The sequence below is a fragment of the Strix uralensis genome, chromosome 15 (assembly GCF_047716275.1).
Source record: "Strix uralensis isolate ZFMK-TIS-50842 chromosome 15, bStrUra1, whole genome shotgun sequence".
Lineage (NCBI taxonomy): Eukaryota > Metazoa > Chordata > Aves > Strigiformes > Strigidae > Strix > Strix uralensis.
In genome coordinates this window covers 5,316,063-5,332,366 of record NC_133986.1, presented here as the reverse complement: position 1 = coordinate 5,332,366, position 16,304 = coordinate 5,316,063, and positions in this window count along the sequence as shown.

The following is a 16,304-nucleotide window of genomic DNA, read 5'->3' as shown; positions in this document are numbered from 1 at the left end:
AGGGTTTAGGGTTAGGGTTACGGTTAGGGGCATAGGGTTAGGTCTAGGGTTATGGTTTGTTTTTAAGGGTTATATCTAGGGTTAGGTTTAGGGGTTGGGCTTAAGGGGGGATTAGGGTTAGGGTTAGGAGTTAGGGTTAGCGTTAGGAGTTAGGGTTAGCGTTTAGGGTTAGGTGTTAGGGTTAGGGTTACGGTTAGGGGCATAGGGTTAGGTTTAGCCTTATGGTTAGGTTTTGAGGGTTCGGTGTAGGGTTAGGGGTTAGGGTTAAGGGGGGGTTACGGTTAGGGTTAGGGTTAGGAGTTAGGGTTAGCGTTAGGAGTTAGGGTTAGCGTTTAGGGTTAGGGTTTAGGGTTACGGTTACGGTTAGGGGCATAGGGTTAGGTTTAGGCTTATGGTTAGGTTTTGAGGGTCAGGTGTAGGGTTAGGGGTTAGGGTTAAGGGGGGGTTACGGTTAGGGTTAGGGTTAGGAGTTAGGGTTAGCGTTTAGGGTTAGGGTTTAGGGTTAGGCTTACGGTTAGGGGCATAGGGTTAGGTCTAGGGTTATGGTTTGTTTTTAAGGGTTATATCTAGAGTTAGGTTTAGGGGTTGGGCTTAAGGGGGGGTTAGGGTTAGGGTTAGGAGTTAGGGTTAGCGTTAGGAGTTAGGGTTAGCGTTTAGGCTTAGGGTTTAGGGTTACGGTTACGGTTAGGGAGATAGGGTTAGGTTTAGGCTTATGGTTAGGTTTTGAGGGTTAGGTGTAGGGGTAGGGTTAGGGGTTAGGGTTAAGGGGGGGTTACGGTTAGGGTTAGGGTTAGGAGTTAGGGTTAGTGTTAGGAGTTAGGGTTAGCGTTTAGGGTTAGGGTTTAGGGTTACGGTTACGGTTAGGGGCATAGGGTTAGGTTTAGGCTTATGGTTAGGTTTTGAGGGTCAGGTGTAGGGTTAGGGTTAGGGGTTAGGGTTAACGGGGGGTTACGGTTAGGGTTAGGGTTAGGAGTTAGGGTTAGCGTTTAGAGTTAGGGTTAGCGTTCAGGGTTAGGGTTTAGGGTTACGGTTACGGTTAGGGGCATAGGGTTAGGTTTAGCCTTATGGTTAGGTTTTGAGGGTTCGGTGTAGGGTTAGGGGTTAGGGTTAAGGGGGGGTTACGGTTAGGGTTAGGGTTAGGAGTTAGGGTTAGCGTTAGGAGTTAGGGTTAGCGTTTAGGGTTAGGGTTTAGGGTTACGGTTAGGGGCATAGGGTTAGGTCTAGGGTTATGGTTTGTTTTTAAGGGTTATATCTAGAGTTAGGTTTAGGGGTTGGGCTTAAGGGGGGGTTAGGGTTAGGGTTAGGAGTTAGGGTTAGCGTTAGGAGTTAGGGTTAGCGTTTAGGCTTAGGGTTTAGGGTTACGGTTACGGTTAGGGAGATAGGGTTAGGTTTAGGCTTATGGTTAGGTTTTGAGGGTTAGGTGTAGGGGTAGGGTTAGGGGTTAGGGTTAAGGGGGGGTTACGGTTAGGGTTAGGGTTAGGAGTTAGGGTTAGCGTTAGGAGTTAGGGTTAGCGTTTAGGGTTAGGGTTTAGGGTTACGGTTACGGTTAGGGGCATAGGGTTAGGTTTAGGCTTATGGTTAGGTTTTGAGGGTCAGGTGTAGGGTTAGGGTTAGGGGTTAGGGTTAACGGGGGGTTACGGTTAGGGTTAGGGTTAGGAGTTAGGGTTAGCGTTTAGAGTTAGGGTTAGCGTTTAGGGTTAGGGTTTAGGGTTACGGTTACGGTTAGGGGCATAGGGTTAGGTTTAGCCTTATGTTTAGGTTTTGAGGGTTCGGTGTAGGGTTAGGGGTTAGGGTTAAGGGGGGGTTACGGTTAGGGTTAGGGTTAGGAGTTAGGGTTAGCGTTAGGAGTTAGGGTTAGCGTTTAGGGTTAGGGTTTAGGGTTACGGTTACGGTTAGGGGCATAGGGTTAGGTTTAGGCTTATGGTTAGGTTTTGAGGGTCAGGTGTAGGGTTAGGGTTAGGGGTTAGGGTTAACGGGGGGTTACGGTTAGGGTTAGGGTTAGGAGTTAGGGTTAGCGTTTAGAGTTAGGGTTAGCGTTTAGGGTTAGTGTTTAGGGTTACGGTTACGGTTAGGGGCATAGGGTTAGGTTTAGCCTTATGGTTAGGTTTTGAGGGTTCGGTGTAGGGTTAGGGGTTAGGGTTAAGGGGGGGTTACGGTTAGGGTTAGGGTTAGGAGTTAGGGTTAGCGTTAGGAGTTAGGGTTAGCGTTTAGGGTTAGGGTTTAGGGTTAGGGTTACGGTTAGGGGCATAGGGTTAGGTCTAGGGTTATGGTTTGTTTTTAAGGGTTATATCTAGGGTTAGGTTTAGGGGTTGGGCTTAAGGGGGGGTTAGGGTTAGGGTTAGGAGTTAGGGTTAGCGTTAGGAGTTAGGGTTAGCGTTTAGGCTTAGGGTTTAGGGTTACGGTTACGGTTAGGGACATAGGGTTAGGTTTAGGCTTATAGTTAGGTTTTGAGGCTTAGGTGTAGGGGTAGGGTTAGGGGTTAGGGTTAAGGGGGGGTTAGGGTTAGGAGTTAGGGTTAGCGTTAGGAGTTAGGGTTAGCGTTTAGGGTTAGGGTTTAGGGTTACGGTTACGGTTAGGGGCATAGGGTTAGGTTTAGGCTTATGGTTAGGTTTTGAGGATCAGGTGTAGGGTTAGGGTTAGGGGTTAGTGTTAACGGGGGGTTACGGTTAGGGTTAGGGTTAGGAGTTAGGGTTAGCATTAGGAGTTAGGGTTAGCGTTTAGGGTTAGGGTTTAGGGTTAGGCTTACGGTTAGGGGCATAGGGTTAGGTCTAGGGTTATGGTTTGTTTTTAAGGGTTATATCTAGGTTTAGGTTTAGGGGTTGGGCTTAAGGGGGGGTTAGGGTTAGGGTTAGGAGTTAGGGTTAGCGTTAGGAGTTAGGGTTAGCGTTTAGGCTTAGGGTTTAGGGTTACGGTTACGGTTAGGGACATAGGGTTAGGTTTAGGCTTATGGTTAGGTTTTGAGGGTTAGGTGTAGGGGTAGGGTTAGGGGTTAGGGTTAAGGGGGGGTTACGGTTAGGGTTAGGAGTTAGGGTTAGCGTTAGGAGTTAGGGTTAGCGTTTAGGGTTAGGGTTTAGGGTTACGGTTACGGTTAGGGGCATAGGGTTAGGTTTAGGCTTATGGTTAGGTTTTGAGGGTCAGGTGTAGGGTTAGGGTTAGGGGTTAGGGTTAAGGGGGGGTTACGGTTAGGGTTAGGGTTAGGAGTTAGGGTTAGCGTTAGGAGTTAGGGTTAGCGTTTAGGGTTAGGGTTTAGGGTTAGGCTTACGGTTAGGGGCATAGGGTTAGGTCTAGGGTTATGGTTTGTTTTTAAGGGTTATATCTAGAGTTAGGTTTAGGGGTTGGGCTTAAGGGGGGGTTAGGGTTAGGAGTTAGGGTTAGCGTTAGGAGTTAGGGTTAGCGTTTAGGCTTAGGGTTTAGGGTTACGGTTACGGTTAGGGAGATAGGGTTAGGTTTAGGCTTATGGTTAGGTTTTGAGGATCAGGTGTAGGGGTAGGGTTAGGGGTTAGGGTTAAGGGGGGGTTACGGTTAGGGTTAGGGTTAGGAGTTAGGGTTAGCGTTAGGAGTTAGGGTTAGCGTTTAGGGTTAGGGTTTAGGGTTACGGTTACGGTTAGGGGCATAGGGTTAGGTTTAGGCTTATGGTTAGGTTTTGAGGGTCAGGTGTAGGGTTAGGGTTAGGGGTTAGGGTTAACGGGGGGTTACGGTTAGGGTTAGGGTTAGGAGTTAGGGTTAGCGTTAGGAGTTAGGGTTAGCGTTTAGGGTTAGGGTTTAGGGTTAGGGTTATGGTTAGGGTTATAGGGTTAGGTCTATGGTTATGGTTTGTTTTTAAGGGTTATATCTAGGGTTAGGTTTTGGGGGTTGGGCTTAAGGGGGGGTTAGGGTTAGGAGTTAGGGTTAGCGTTTAGGGGTAGGGTTTAGGGTTACGGTTACGGTTAGGGACATAGGGTTAGGTTTAGGCTTATAGTTAGGTTTTGAGGGTTCGGTGTAGGGTTAGGGGTTAGGGTTAAGGGGGGGTTACGGTTAGGGTTAGGGTTAGGAGTTAGGGTTAGCGTTAGGAGTTAGGGTTAGCGTTTAGGGTTAGGGTTTAGGGTTAGGGTTACGGTTAGGGGCATAGGGTTAGGTCTAGGGTTATGGTTTGTTTTTAAGGGTTATATCTAGGGTTAGGTTTAGGGGTTGGGCTTAAGGGGGGATTAGGGTTAGGGTTAGGAGTTAGGGTTAGCGTTAGGAGTTAGGGTTAGCGTTTAGGGTTAGGTGTTAGGGTTAGGGTTACGGTTAGGGGCATAGGGTTAGGTTTAGCCTTATGGTTAGGTTTTGAGGGTTCGGTGTAGGGTTAGGGGTTAGGGTTAAGGGGGGGTTACGGTTAGGGTTAGGGTTAGGAGTTAGGGTTAGCGTTAGGAGTTAGGGTTAGCGTTTAGGGTTAGGGTTTAGGGTTACGGTTACGGTTAGGGGCATAGGGTTAGGTTTAGGCTTATGGTTAGGTTTTGAGGGTCAGGTGTAGGGTTAGGGGTTAGGGTTAAGGGGGGGTTACGGTTAGGGTTAGGGTTAGGAGTTAGGGTTAGCGTTAGGAGTTAGGGTTAGCGTTTAGGGTTAGGGTTTAGGGTTAGGCTTACGGTTAGGGGCATAGGGTTAGGTCTAGGGTTATGGTTTGTTTTTAAGGGTTATATCTAGAGTTAGGTTTAGGGGTTGGGCTTAAGGGGGGGTTAGGGTTAGGGTTAGGAGTTAGGGTTAGCGTTAGGAGTTAGGGTTAGCGTTTAGGCTTAGGGTTTAGGGTTACGGTTACGGTTAGGGAGATAGGGTTAGGTTTAGGCTTATGGTTAGGTTTTGAGGGTTAGGTGTAGGGGTAGGGTTAGGGGTTAGGGTTAAGGGGGGGTTACGGTTAGGGTTAGGGTTAGGAGTTAGGGTTAGTGTTAGGAGTTAGGGTTAGCGTTTAGGGTTAGGGTTTAGGGTTACGGTTACGGTTAGGGGCATAGGGTTAGGTTTAGGCTTATGGTTAGGTTTTGAGGGTCAGGTGTAGGGTTAGGGTTAGGGGTTAGGGTTAACGGGGGGTTACGGTTAGGGTTAGGGTTAGGAGTTAGGGTTAGCGTTTAGAGTTAGGGTTAGCGTTCAGGGTTAGGGTTTAGGGTTACGGTTACGGTTAGGGGCATAGGGTTAGGTTTAGCCTTATGGTTAGGTTTTGAGGGTTCGGTGTAGGGTTAGGGGTTAGGGTTAACGGGGGGTTACGGTTAGGGTTAGGGTTAGGAGTTAGGGTTAGCGTTAGGAGTTAGGGTTAGCGTTTAGGGTTAGGGTTTAGGGTTACGGTTAGGGGCATAGGGTTAGGTCTAGGGTTATGGTTTGTTTTTAAGGGTTATATCTAGAGTTAGGTTTAGGGGTTGGGCTTAAGGGGGGGTTAGGGTTAGGGTTAGGAGTTAGGGTTAGCGTTAGGAGTTAGGGTTAGCGTTTAGGGTTAGGGTTTAGGGTTACGGTTACGGTTAGGGAGATAGGGTTAGGTTTAGGCTTATGGTTAGGTTTTGAGGGTTAGGTGTAGGGGTAGGGTTAGGGGTTAGGGTTAAGGGGGGGTTACGGTTAGGGTTAGGGTTAGGAGTTAGGGTTAGCGTTAGGAGTTAGGGTTAGCGTTTAGGGTTAGGGTTTAGGGTTACGGTTACGGTTAGGGGCATAGGGTTAGGTTTAGGCTTATGGTTAGGTTTTGAGGGTCAGGTGTAGGGTTAGGGTTAGGGGTTAGTGTTAACGGGGGGTTACGGTTAGGGTTAGGGTTAGGAGTTAGGGTTAGCGTTTAGAGTTAGGGTTAGCGTTTAGGGTTAGGGTTTAGGGTTACGGTTACGGTTAGGGGCATAGGGTTAGGTTTAGCCTTATGTTTAGGTTTTGAGGGTTCGGTGTAGGGTTAGGGGTTAGGGTTAAGGGGGGGTTACGGTTAGGGTTAGGGTTAGGAGTTAGGGTTAGCGTTAGGAGTTAGGGTTAGCGTTTAGGGTTAGGGTTTAGGGTTACGGTTACGGTTAGGGGCATAGGGTTAGGTTTAGGCTTATGGTTAGGTTTTGAGGGTCAGGTGTAGGGTTAGGGTTAGGGGTTAGGGTTAACGGGGGGTTACGGTTAGGGTTAGGGTTAGGAGTTAGGGTTAGCGTTTAGAGTTAGGGTTAGCGTTTAGGGTTAGGGTTTAGGGTTACGGTTACGGTTAGGGGCATAGGGTTAGGTTTAGCCTTATGGTTAGGTTTTGAGGGTTCGGTGTAGGGTTAGGGGTTAGGGTTAAGGGGGGGTTACGGTTAGGGTTAGGGTTAGGAGTTAGGGTTAGCGTTAGGAGTTAGGGTTAGCGTTTAGGGTTAGGGTTTAGGGTTAGGGTTACGGTTAGGGGCATAGGGTTAGGTCTAGGGTTATGGTTTGTTTTTAAGGGTTATATCTAGGGTTAGGTTTAGGGGTTGGGCTTAAGGGGGGGTTAGGGTTAGGGTTAGGAGTTAGGGTTAGCGTTAGGAGTTAGGGTTAGCGTTTAGGCTTAGGGTTTAGGGTTACGGTTACGGTTAGGGACATAGGGTTAGGTTTAGGCTTATAGTTAGGTTTTGAGGGTTAGGTGTAGGGGTAGGGTTAGGGGTTAGGGTTAAGGGGGGGTTAGGGTTAGGGTTAGGAGTTAGGGTTAGCGTTAGGAGTTAGGGTTAGCGTTTAGGGTTAGGGTTTAGGGTTACGGTTACGGTTAGGGGCATAGGGTTAGGTTTAGGCTTATGGTTAGGTTTTGAGGATCAGGTGTAGGGTTAGGGTTAGGGGTTAGTGTTAACGGGGGGTTACGGTTAGGGTTAGGGTTAGGAGTTAGGGTTAGCGTTAGGAGTTAGGGTTAGCGTTTAGGGTTAGGGTTTAGGGTTAGGCTTACGGTTAGGGGCATAGGGTTAGGTCTAGGGTTATGGTTTGTTTTTAAGGGTTATATCTAGGGTTAGGTTTAGGGGTTGGGCTTAAGGGGGGGTTAGGGTTAGGGTTAGGAGTTAGGGTTAGCGTTAGGAGTTAGGGTTAGCGTTTAGGCTTAGGGTTTAGGGTTACGGTTACGGTTAGGGACATAGGGTTAGGTTTAGGCTTATGGTTAGGTTTTGAGGGTTAGGTGTAGGGGTAGGGTTAGGGGTTAGGGTTAAGGGGGGGTTACGGTTAGGGTTAGGAGTTAGGGTTAGCGTTAGGAGTTAGGGTTAGCGTTTAGGGTTAGGGTTTAGGGTTACGGTTACGGTTAGGGGCATAGGGTTAGGTTTAGGCTTATGGTTAGGTTTTGAGGGTCAGGTGTAGGGTTAGGGTTAGGGGTTAGGGTTAAGGGGGGGTTACGGTTAGGGTTAGGGTTAGGAGTTAGGGTTAGCGTTAGGAGTTAGGGTTAGCGTTTAGGGTTAGGGTTTAGGGTTAGGCTTACGGTTAGGGGCATAGGGTTAGGTCTAGGGTTATGGTTTGTTTTTAAGGGTTATATCTAGAGTTAGGTTTAGGGGTTGGGCTTAAGGGGGGGTTAGGGTTAGGGTTAGGAGTTAGGGTTAGCGTTAGGAGTTAGGGTTAGCGTTTAGGGTTAGGGTTTAGGGTTACGGTTACGGTTAGGGAGATAGGGTTAGGTTTAGGCTTATGGTTAGGTTTTGAGGGTTAGGTGTAGGGGTAGGGTTAGGGGTTAGGGTTAAGGGGGGGTTACGGTTAGGGTTAGGGTTAGGAGTTAGGGTTAGCGTTAGGAGTTAGGGTTAGCGTTTAGGGTTAGGGTTTAGGGTTACGGTTACGGTTAGGGGCATAGGGTTAGGTTTAGGCTTATGGTTAGGTTTTGAGGGTCAGGTGTAGGGTTAGGGTTAGGGGTTAGGGTTAACGGGGGGTTACGGTTAGGGTTAGGGTTAGGAGTTAGGGTTAGCGTTTAGAGTTAGGGTTAGCGTTTAGGGTTAGGGTTTAGGGTTACGGTTACGGTTAGGGGCATAGGGTTAGGTTTAGCCTTATGGTTAGGTTTTGAGGGTTCGGTGTAGGGTTAGGGGTTAGGGTTAAGGGGGGGTTACGGTTAGGGTTAGGGTTAGGAGTTAGGGTTAGCGTTAGGAGTTAGGGTTAGCGTTTAGGGTTAGGGTTTAGGGTTACGGTTAGGGGCATAGGGTTAGGTCTAGGGTTATGGTTTGTTTTTAAGGGTTATATCTAGAGTTAGGTTTAGGGGTTGGGCTTAAGGGGGGGTTAGGGTTAGGGTTAGGAGTTAGGGTTAGCGTTAGGAGTTAGGGTTAGCGTTTAGGCTTAGGGTTTAGGGTTACGGTTACGGTTAGGGAGATAGGGTTAGGTTTAGGCTTATGGTTAGGTTTTGAGGGTTAGGTGTAGGGGTAGGGTTAGGGGTTAGGGTTAAGGGGGGGTTACGGTTAGGGTTAGGGTTAGGAGTTAGGGTTAGCGTTAGGAGTTAGGGTTAGCGTTTAGGGTTAGGGTTTAGGGTTACGGTTACGGTTAGGGGCATAGGGTTAGGTTTAGGCTTATGGTTAGGTTTTGAGGGTCAGGTGTAGGGTTAGGGTTAGGGGTTAGTGTTAACGGGGGGTTACGGTTAGGGTTAGGGTTAGGAGTTAGGGTTAGCGTTTAGAGTTAGGGTTAGCGTTTAGGGTTAGGGTTTAGGGTTACGGTTACGGTTAGGGGCATAGGGTTAGGTTTAGCCTTATGTTTAGGTTTTGAGGGTTCGGTGTAGGGTTAGGGGTTAGGGTTAAGGGGGGGTTACGGTTAGGGTTAGGGTTAGGAGTTAGGGTTAGCGTTAGGAGTTAGGGTTAGCGTTTAGGGTTAGGGTTTAGGGTTAGGGTTACGGTTAGGGGCATAGGGTTAGGTCTAGGGTTATGGTTTGTTTTTAAGGGTTATATCTAGGGTTAGGTTTAGGGGTTAGGGTTAAGGGGGGGTTACGGTTAGGGTTAGGGTTAGGAGTTAGGGTTAGCGTTAGGAGTTAGGGTTAGCGTTTAGGCTTAGGGTTTAGGGTTACGGTTACGGTTAGGGGCATAGGGTTAGGTTTAGGCTTATGGTTAGGTTTTGAGGGTCAGGTGTAGGGTTAGGGTTAGGGTTAGGGGTTAGGGTTAACGGGGGGTTACGGTTAGGGTTAGGGTTAGGAGTTAGGGTTAGCGTTAGGAGTTAGGGTTAGCGTTTAGGGTTAGGGTTTAGGGTTAGGCTTACGGTTAGGGGCATAGGGTTAGGTCTAGGGTTATGGTTTGTTTTTAAGGGTTATATCTAGAGTTAGGTTTAGGGGTTGGGCTTAAGGGGGGGTTAGGGTTAGGGTTAGGAGTTAGGGTTAGCGTTAGGAGTTAGGGTTAGCGTTTAGGCTTAGGGTTTAGGGTTACGGTTACGGTTAGGGAGATAGGGTTAGGTTTAGGCTTATGGTTAGGTTTTGAGGGTTAGGTGTAGGGGTAGGGTTAGGGGTTAGGGTTAAGGGGGGGTTACGGTTAGGGTTAGGGTTAGGAGTTAGGGTTAGCGTTAGGAGTTAGGGTTAGCGTTTAGGGTTAGGGTTTAGGGTTACGGTTACGGTTAGGGGCATAGGGTTAGGTTTAGGCTTATGGTTAGGTTTTGAGGGTCAGGTGTAGGGTTAGGGTTAGGGGTTAGTGTTAACGGGGGGTTACGGTTAGGGTTAGGGTTAGGAGTTAGGGTTAGCGTTTAGAGTTAGGGTTAGCGTTTAGGGTTAGGGTTTAGGGTTACGGTTACGGTTAGGGGCATAGGGTTAGGTTTAGCCTTATGTTTAGGTTTTGAGGGTTCGGTGTAGGGTTAGGGGTTAGGGTTAAGGGGGGGTTACGGTTAGGGTTAGGGTTAGGAGTTAGGGTTAGCGTTAGGAGTTAGGGTTAGCGTTTAGGGTTAGGGTTTAGGGTTAGGGTTACGGTTAGGGTTATAGGGTTAGGTCTAGGGTTATGGTTTGTTTTTAAGGGTTATATCTAGGGTTAGGTTTAGGGGTTGGGCTTAAGGGGGGGTTAGGGTTAGGGTTAGGAGTTAGGGTTAGCGTTAGGAGTTAGGGTTAGCGTTTAGGCTTAGGGTTTAGGGTTACGGTTACGGTTAGGGAGATAGGGTTAGGTTTAGGCTTATGGTTAGGTTTTGAGGGTTAGGTGTAGGGGTAGGGTTAGGGGTTAGGGTTAAGGGGGGGTTACGGTTAGGGTTAGGGTTAGGAGTTAGGGTTAGCGTTAGGAGTTAGGGTTAGCGTTTAGGGTTAGGGTTTAGGGTTACGGTTACGGTTAGGGGCATAGGGTTAGGTTTAGGCTTATGGTTAGGTTTTGAGGGTCAGGTGTAGGGTTAGGGTTAGGGGTTAGGGTTAACGGGGGGTTACGGTTAGGGTTAGGGTTAGGAGTTAGGGTTAGCGTTTAGAGTTAGGGTTAGCGTTTAGGGTTAGGGTTTAGGGTTACGGTTACGGTTAGGGGCATAGGGTTAGGTTTAGCCTTATGGTTAGGTTTTGAGGGTTCGCTGTAGGGTTAGGGGTTAGGGTTAAGGGGGGGTTACGGTTAGGGTTAGGGTTAGGAGTTAGGGTTAGCGTTAGGAGTTAGGGTTAGCGTTTAGGGTTAGGGTTTAGGGTTAGGGTTACGGTTAGGGGCATAGGGTTAGGTCTAGGGTTATGGTTTGTTTTTAAGGGTTATATCTAGGGTTAGGTTTAGGGGTTGGGCTTAAGGGGGGGTTAGGGTTAGGGTTAGGAGTTAGGGTTAGCGTTAGGAGTTAGGGTTAGCGTTTAGGCTTAGGGTTTAGGGTTACGGTTACGGTTAGGGACATAGGGTTAGGTTTAGGCTTATAGTTAGGTTTTGAGGGTTAGGTGTAGGGGTAGGGTTAGGGGTTAGGGTTAAGGGGGGGTTAGGGTTAGGGTTAGGAGTTAGGGTTAGCGTTAGGACTTAGGGTTAGCGTTTAGGGTTAGGGTTTAGGGTTACGGTTACGGTTAGGGGCATAGGGTTAGGTTTAGGCTTATGGTTAGGTTTTGAGGATCAGGTGTAGGGTTAGGGTTAGGGGTTAGTGTTAACGGGGGGTTACGGTTAGGGTTAGGGTTAGGAGTTAGGGTTAGCGTTAGGAGTTAGGGTTAGCGTTTAGGGTTAGGGTTTAGGGTTAGGCTTACGGTTAGGGGCATAGGGTTAGGTCTAGGGTTATGGTTTGTTTTTAAGGGTTATATCTAGGGTTAGGTTTAGGGGTTGGGCTTAAGGGGGGGTTAGGGTTAGGGTTAGGAGTTAGGGTTAGCGTTAGGAGTTAGGGTTAGGGTTTAGGGTTACGGTTACGGTTAGGGACATAGGGTTAGGTTTAGGCTTATAGTTAGGTTTTGAGGGTTAGGTGTAGGGGTAGGGTTAGGGGTTAGGGTTAAGGGGGGGTTACGGTTAGGGTTAGGAGTTAGGGGTAGCGTTAGGAGTTAGGGTTAGCGTTTAGGGTTAGGGTTTAGGGTTACGGTTACGGTTAGGGGCATAGGGTTAGGTTTAGGCTTATGGTTAGGTTTTGAGGATCAGGTGTAGGGTTAGGGTTAGGGGTTAGTGTTAACGGGGGGTTACGGTTAGGGTTAGGGTTAGGAGTTAGGGTTAGCGTTAGGAGTTAGGGTTAGCGTTTAGGGTTAGGGTTTAGGGTTAGGCTTACGGTTAGGGGCATAGGGTTAGGTCTAGGGTTATGGTTTGTTTTTAAGGGTTATATCTAGAGTTAGGTTTAGGGGTTGGGCTTAAGGGGGGGTTAGGGTTAGGGTTAGGAGTTAGGGTTAGCGTTAGGAGTTAGGGTTAGCGTTTAGGGTTAGGGTTTAGGGTTACGGTTACGGTTAGGGGCATAGGGTTAGGTTTAGGCTTATGGTTAGGTTTTGAGGGTCAGGTGTAGGGTTAGGGTTAGGGGTTAGGGTTAACGGGGGGTTACGGTTAGGGTTAGGGTTAGGAGTTAGGGTTAGCGTTTAGAGTTAGGGTTAGCGTTTAGGGTTAGGGTTTAGGGTTACGGTTACGGTTAGGGGCATAGGGTTAGGTTTAGCCTTATGGTTAGGTTTTGAGAGTTCGGTGTAGGGTTAGGGGTTAGGGTTAAGGGGGGGTTACGGTTAGGGTTAGGGTTAGGAGTTAGGGTTAGCGTTAGGAGTTAGGGTTAGCGTTTAGGGTTAGGGTTTAGGGTTACGGTTAGGGGCATAGGGTTAGGTCTAGGGTTATGGGGTTTTTTTCAGGGTTATATCTAGAGTTAGGTTTAGGGGTTGGGCTTAAGGGGGGGTTAGGGTTAGGGTTAGGAGTTAGGGTTAGCGTTAGGAGTTAGGGTTAGCGTTTAGGCTTAGGGTTTAGGGTTACGGTTACGGTTAGGGAGATAGGGTTAGGTTTAGGCTTATGGTTAGGTTTTGAGGGTTAGGTGTAGGGGTAGGGTTAGGGGTTAGGGTTAAGGGGGGGTTACGGTTAGGGTTAGGAGTTAGGGTTAGCGTTAGGAGTTAGGGTTAGCGTTTAGGGTTAGGGTTTAGGGTTACGGTTACGGTTAGGGGCATAGGGTTAGGTTTAGGCTTATGGTTAGGTTTTGAGGGTCAGGTGTAGGGTTAGGGGTTAGGGTTAAGGGGGGGTTACGGTTAGGGTTAGGGTTAGGAGTTAGGGTTAGCGTTAGGAGTTAGGGTTAGCGTTTAGGGTTAGGGTTTAGGGTTAGGCTTACGGTTAGGGGCATAGGGTTAGGTCTAGGGTTATGGTTTGTTTTTAAGGGTTATATCTAGAGTTAGGTTTAGGGGTTGGGCTTAAGGGGGGGTTAGGGTTAGGGTTAGGAGTTAGGGTTAGCGTTAGGAGTTAGGGTTAGCGTTTAGGCTTAGGGTTTAGGGTTACGGTTACGGTTAGGGAGATAGGGTTAGGTTTAGGCTTATGGTTAGGTTTTGAGGGTTAGGTGTAGGGGTAGGGTTAGGGGTTAGGGTTAAGGGGGGGTTACGGTTAGGGTTAGGGTTAGGAGTTAGGGTTAGTGTTAGGAGTTAGGGTTAGCGTTTAGGGTTAGGGTTTAGGGTTACGGTTACGGTTAGGGGCATAGGGTTAGGTTTAGGCTTATGGTTAGGTTTTGAGGGTCAGGTGTAGGGTTAGGGTTAGGGGTTAGGGTTAACGGGGGGTTACGGTTAGGGTTAGGGTTAGGAGTTAGGGTTAGCGTTTAGAGTTAGGGTTAGCGTTCAGGGTTAGGGTTTAGGGTTACGGTTACGGTTAGGGGCATAGGGTTAGGTTTAGCCTTATGGTTAGGTTTTGAGGGTTCGGTGTAGGGTTAGGGGTTAGGGTTAAGGGGGGGTTACGGTTAGGGTTAGGGTTAGGAGTTAGGGTTAGCGTTTAGGGTTAGGGCTTAGGGTTACGGTTAGGGGCATAGGGTTAGGTCTAGGGTTATGGTTTGTTTTTAAGGGTTATATCTAGAGTTAGGTTTAGGGGTTGGGCTTAAGGGGGGGTTAGGGTTAGGGTTAGGAGTTAGGGTTAGCGTTAGGAGTTAGGGTTAGCGTTTAGGCTTAGGGTTTAGGGTTACGGTTACGGTTAGGGAGATAGGGTTAGGTTTAGGCTTATGGTTAGGTTTTGAGGGTTAGGTGTAGGGGTAGGGTTAGGGGTTAGGGTTAAGGGGGGGTTACGGTTAGGGTTAGGGTTAGGAGTTAGGGTTAGCGTTAGGAGTTAGGGTTAGCGTTTAGGGTTAGGGTTTAGGGTTACGGTTACGGTTAGGGGCATAGGGTTAGGTTTAGGCTTATGGTTAGGTTTTGAGGGTCAGGTGTAGGGTTAGGGTTAGGGGTTAGTGTTAACGGGGGGTTACGGTTAGGGTTAGGGTTAGGAGTTAGGGTTAGCGTTTAGAGTTAGGGTTAGCGTTTAGGGTTAGGGTTTAGGGTTACGGTTACGGTTAGGGGCATAGGGTTAGGTTTAGCCTTATGTTTAGGTTTTGAGGGTTCGGTGTAGGGTTAGGGGTTAGGGTTAAGGGGGGGTTACGGTTAGGGTTAGGGTTAGGAGTTAGGGTTAGCGTTAGGAGTTAGGGTTAGCGTTTAGGGTTAGGGTTTAGGGTTACGGTTACGGTTAGGGGCATAGGGTTAGGTTTAGGCTTATGGTTAGGTTTTGAGGGTCAGGTGTAGGGTTAGGGTTAGGGGTTAGGGTTAACGGGGGGTTACGGTTAGGGTTAGGGTTAGGAGTTAGGGTTAGCGTTTAGAGTTAGGGTTAGCGTTTAGGGTTAGGGTTTAGGGTTACGGTTACGGTTAGGGGCATAGGGTTAGGTTTAGCCTTATGGTTAGGTTTTGAGGGTTCGGTGTAGGGTTAGGGGTTAGGGTTAAGGGGGGGTTACGGTTAGGGTTAGGGTTAGGAGTTAGGGTTAGCGTTAGGAGTTAGGGTTAGCGTTTAGGGTTAGGGTTTAGGGTTAGGGTTACGGTTAGGGGCATAGGGTTAGGTCTAGGGTTATGGTTTGTTTTTAAGGGTTATATCTAGGGTTAGGTTTAGGGGTTGGGCTTAAGGGGGGGTTAGGGTTAGGGTTAGGAGTTAGGGTTAGCGTTAGGAGTTAGGGTTAGCGTTTAGGCTTAGGGTTTAGGGTTACGGTTACGGTTAGGGACATAGGGTTAGGTTTAGGCTTATAGTTAGGTTTTGAGGGTTAGGTGTAGGGGTAGGGTTAGGGGTTAGGGTTAAGGGGGGGTTAGGGTTAGGGTTAGGAGTTAGGGTTAGCGTTAGGAGTTAGGGTTAGCGTTTAGGGTTAGGGTTTAGGGTTACGGTTACGGTTAGGGGCATAGGGTTAGGTTTAGGCTTATGGTTAGGTTTTGAGGATCAGGTGTAGGGTTAGGGTTAGGGGTTAGTGTTAACGGGGGGTTACGGTTAGGGTTAGGGTTAGGAGTTAGGGTTAGCGTTAGGAGTTAGGGTTAGCGTTTAGGGTTAGGGTTTAGGGTTAGGCTTACGGTTAGGGGCATAGGGTTAGGTCTAGGGTTATGGTTTGTTTTTAAGGGTTATATCTAGGTTTAGGTTTAGGGGTTGGGCTTAAGGGGGGGTTAGGGTTAGGGTTAGGAGTTAGGGTTAGCGTTAGGAGTTAGGGTTAGCGTTTAGGCTTAGGGTTTAGGGTTACGGTTACGGTTAGGGACATAGGGTTAGGTTTAGGCTTATGGTTAGGTTTTGAGGGTTAGGTGTAGGGGTAGGGTTAGGGGTTAGGGTTAAGGGGGGGTTACGGTTAGGGTTAGGAGTTAGGGTTAGCGTTAGGAGTTAGGGTTAGCGTTTAGGGTTAGGGTTTAGGGTTACGGTTACGGTTAGGGGCATAGGGTTAGGTTTAGGCTTATGGTTAGGTTTTGAGGGTCAGGTGTAGGGTTAGGGTTAGGGGTTAGGGTTAAGGGGGGGTTACGGTTAGGGTTAGGGTTAGGAGTTAGGGTTAGCGTTAGGAGTTAGGGTTAGCGTTTAGGGTTAGGGTTTAGGGTTAGGCTTACGGTTAGGGGCATAGGGTTAGGTCTAGGGTTATGGTTTGTTTTTAAGGGTTATATCTAGAGTTAGGTTTAGGGGTTGGGCTTAAGGGGGGGTTAGGGTTAGGGTTAGGAGTTAGGGTTAGCGTTAGGAGTTAGGGTTAGCGTTTAGGCTTAGGGTTTAGGGTTACGGTTACGGTTAGGGAGATAGGGTTAGGTTTAGGCTTATGGTTAGGTTTTGAGGATCAGGTGTAGGGGTAGGGTTAGGGGTTAGGGTTAAGGGGGGGTTACGGTTAGGGTTAGGGTTAGGAGTTAGGGTTAGCGTTAGGAGTTAGGGTTAGCGTTTAGGGTTAGGGTTTAGGGTTACGGTTACGGTTAGGGGCATAGGGTTAGGTTTAGGCTTATGGTTAGGTTTTGAGGGTCAGGTGTAGGGTTAGGGTTAGGGGTTAGGGTTAACGGGGGGTTACGGTTAGGGTTAGGGTTAGGAGTTAGGGTTAGCGTTAGGAGTTAGGGTTAGCGTTTAGGGTTAGGGTTTAGGGTTAGGGTTATGGTTAGGGTTATAGGGTTAGGTCTATGGTTATGGTTTGTTTTTAAGGGTTATATCTAGGGTTAGGTTTTGGGGGTTGGGCTTAAGGGGGGGTTAGGGTTAGGAGTTAGGTTTAGCGTTTAGGGGTAGGGTTTAGGGTTACGGTTACGGTTAGGGACATAGGGTTAGGTTTAGGCTTATAGTTAGGTTTTGAGGGTTCGGTGTAGGGTTAGGGGTTAGGGTTAAGGGGGGGTTACGGTTAGGGTTAGGGTTAGGAGTTAGGGTTAGCGTTAGGAGTTAGGGTTAGCGTTTAGGGTTAGGGTTTAGGGTTAGGGTTACGGTTAGGGGCATAGGGTTAGGTCTAGGGTTATGGTTTGTTTTTAAGGGTTATATCTAGGGTTAGGTTTAGGGGTTGGGCTTAAGGGGGGATTAGGGTTAGGGTTAGGAGTTAGGGTTAGCGTTAGGAGTTAGGGTTAGCGTTTAGGGTTAGGTGTTAGGGTTAGGGTTACGGTTAGGGGCATAGGGTTAGGTTTAGCCTTATGGTTAGGT